General features: G+C 37.5%; 1 non-coding gene across 1 annotated transcript; it reads right to left on the reverse strand.

Moving 5' to 3' along the window:
* Positions 1 to 2,016: 2,016 nt before the first annotated feature.
* On the reverse strand, positions 2,017 to 2,090 carry Trnai-aau. The gene has a single exon. It is a non-coding gene; the product is annotated as a tRNA-Ile (tRNA).
* Positions 2,091 to 3,680: the final 1,590 nt, after the last annotated feature.

Genomic DNA, 3,680 nt, shown 5'->3' on the forward strand with positions numbered 1-3,680 from the left:
AATTTGTTTCTTTTTTTTGCCTATAATAGTGGCTAAGTCTATATTGCACACAATCTCTATTAAATTGACAGTTAAAAAAAATGCTATCCTTTTCTGTAGGGGACATTAAGAAAAGGATAACACTATAAAAGCTTAAAGGATAGAAAGTTGTTCAATTTAAGCCCATTTCAAAGTCACTCACTGTTCACACTGTGACATTTCAAAGTAGGGCGAGTGATATTTTATATTATATTATGTTTCCGTAGTTTGAAATGAGCTTTAGTCTTGAAATTGTGTACAACAGAATTAGGCACATTAATTATTATTATTATTTTACGATTTTGCAGTTTTGCTAAAATCTATTTTTCTGCGATTTTGTTTTCATCTTTTAAGATCCAATTTCACCAAATAAAAAAATAACTACTAGTCCAATAATAATAATTAAAGAAAACTAAAGTAGTTATAATGTCTATAAATCATCAGTCATCATGGAAGTATCGCAAAGTTCTAAGTAAATTGTTTATTTAAATGAATCCAGTTTTTGTTAGAGATCTATGTAATTACTATATGATGCCCGCGACTTTATCCGCGTGGATTCAGTTTTTTAATCCCGTGGGAATTCATTGATTTTCCAGGATAAAAAGTAGCCTGTCCTTCCCCGGGATATAAGCTTACTCTGCACCTTTCATCAAAATCGGTTAAACTATTGGACCGTGAATAATAATTAGCAGACAGACACTCGCATTTGTAATAATCCCTTGATTAATTTTTAATTCATTGATTTTCCGGGATAAAAGCTAGCCTATGTCCTTCCCCGGGATATAAGCTTACTCTGCGCCTTTCATCAAAATCGGTTAAACTATTGGACCGTGAAAAGCTAGCAGACAGACACATTCGCATTTGTAATATTAGTATGGATAAGTTCCGACCCGTTCGCCTTGACTTTGACACAGTTTTATTTCAATTTGTAAACAAATAAAATTAAAACTAAACAGCAAGTCGTTTCAAGGTTTTCCTAAATTAATTAGCATGCAACTACGCATATCGGCGTGTTTTAGACATGATCAAGTTTTTGTTGACCTTCGGTACCTTTATGTTTTGATAGTTTGCTACTTAGGCTTGTAAACAGGGTCTAGTAATAAAAAGATGTGATGTTTTGTATAGCGGTGGTTTATGGGGCTAGAATCCATTATACTTATGAGAGTAATAAAACTGTATTGACACCTCATTCATCAAGTAAGTAATTTAGTCACTAGGAACGCACAGAATTTAGATACAAACATACATACATAGACTGCTAAAATCGTAACCCTTTCTTTTGGGTTTGCCGCAGTCGGGTAAAAAGGATTTTAAATGAAGTTATTGATGAAATAAAAGACGTGCTATTAAAATATCTTTAATAACAATAATTAAGGTTGTAAACTATTTTTTAACATTAAAATGTTAAAAAATGACTTAGGTAGGTACTACCTACGCACTGTTAGAAATTCACTGACGATAGATACCGACCTACCTACTTAATGATAACATGCAATCAATCTGCCTGTCTGCATCCACTAGGTACTGGACATAGGCCTTCCCAAGAGCGCTTCACCAGGTGAGGACCAGCGGAGGACGGTGTGTGGAAGGTGAAGTTCACCTTCCACACACCGTCCTCCGCCTCCCTCATCCATCCAGGTTGTCAGTCCAGCGGGTTGAAGGTCGTCCCACACTGGGCTTGCTGGTACACGGTCTCCACTCCAGAACACGTCTGCCCCAGTGGCCAACGGTTCTGCGACAGACATGGCCTGCCAACTGCCACTTCAGCTTGCTAATTCGTTGAGCTTTGTCGGTCCTGTTGGTTCCCCTACGGATTTCCTTATTGCGGATTTTGCCCTTCAGCGATACTCCCAACTTAGCTTGGGACTTTGTTCTTGAAAATACGTTAAGCTAAAGAGTTTGAAAAATAACTCGATATGAGCTCGGTACATAATACGGAAAAAAATATATTGATATGAAGTATGGCAATTATTTGTTTAATTAGTCAAAAATAATCTATGGCCCATGAGGGGATCGAACCCGCGACCTTCGCGTTATTAGCACGACGCTCTAACCAACTGAGCTAATGGGCCGGTTGAGCGTGCCGATGAAAATACTGAAACAATTCAGACGCAACGCACATAGGTACGTTACGTTGCTAGTGCAACATGAGAATGATGTAAACTATGTTACACTGTTAGATATGATATTATCACATCTAACAGTGTGAACAGTGACATTTAAAAGTAGGGTGAGCGATATTTATATAATATTTTATATTCCGTAGTTTGAAATCAACTTTAACCGGGGTTTAGTGGAATCGAAGGGATTAGGAATGTAAGGTTGTGAAGTGATTCGATACAATCTATTTTTATTAAGTTTAAGTTTTTCAAGTTATAAACATGAGACTCGTAAATAGAAATTAATAAGTAAGCATACTGAATATCTCTCTGTTTTTTTTTTTTAGTTTTAAGGCGGATTTCTACCGACTTAAAACAATCCTACTCTGCTTAAAACCTCGCGAAGTCCATTCTACTTGACGACATATTCTAAAGCAAAAAAAAAAACGGGCTGAATTAAGAACCATCTCCGTTTTGGATGTCGTTGAAAATCCTGTAAAGGTAAGAAATTGAAACACATTTAACTACTTGCTTATACAACATTGTATGGAAAGATCTGGCAAAGGGAAACAATGCCTCCAGGTTTCGGCTTGACGTCATCCGGTCACGTGACGGTGCCGGGGCGGGCACGGGACGAGTGTTCTCGACGCCCAGCGATATAGATGTTCCACTAGATGGGGCGCCTCATAGTAACAATATGTTCCAACAAAACATATCAGTGTACGCATTCCTGTCAACCAAACCGAATTAGACGGAGTCCGTTTGTAAAAATTAAACTTGCGCGATATCTCTAATTATTATTATTCAGTTATCATATTTGAGTAGGTATCTATAGGAGAGTAGGTAGGTTGCTGTGTACACCTATTAGGGGTTGTCACTTAGATTAGGATCTTTTGTTTTTATGTTTGGACCACTTTTAGTTACAACCTGTTGTGTGTACCTTTGAATAAATAAATAAATAAATAAATAAATAAATAAATAAGTAGGTAGCTTTATTAAAGCCAATTAAGTTGCGCCAGACCCAGAAATCTTATTTTTGAATGGTGCGAAAACATCTCAGCCAATCAACCGTTCGCTATCGGTTGTTTCCTAGGCGACATGTTTTGTTCACGTGAATTATTATTCATGAGCGACATAGCATGAGTCTCTGTTGTTCTTGTTTAAAATCTTAACGTCAAGCAATAAGGTCTGTTTTCCATTGGTGTACATTCGGTTTTTGTTAGCGTGCAACTTTCTGCGCAATCGAATTTTGCCGATGCGACTTATAAAAGTGGAATATACTGTACTAGAGTGGAGAAACTTTCGGTTTTTGACATCTGTCAAATAATAGGCGACGTGAAATCAAAGATACCTAGTCGCTTAATAGCCTACCTTGCGTCAAAATGTAGTAGGTAAGTATAACATTTGACACCTGCCATTGTGAGTTAAGCCTCGGCGTTTGCTACAAGTTTCCTAACTGTCGTGAACTATGACTGTACTATGGAGCGCCTCATCTAGTCGTACATAAATCGCTGTCGACGGCCACGTGCCGCTATAATAGGATGCAATAGCCCGAGGGTAGGC

The sequence above is a fragment of the Maniola jurtina genome, chromosome 1 (assembly GCF_905333055.1).
Source record: "Maniola jurtina chromosome 1, ilManJurt1.1, whole genome shotgun sequence".
Classification (NCBI taxonomy): domain Eukaryota; kingdom Metazoa; phylum Arthropoda; class Insecta; order Lepidoptera; family Nymphalidae; genus Maniola; species Maniola jurtina.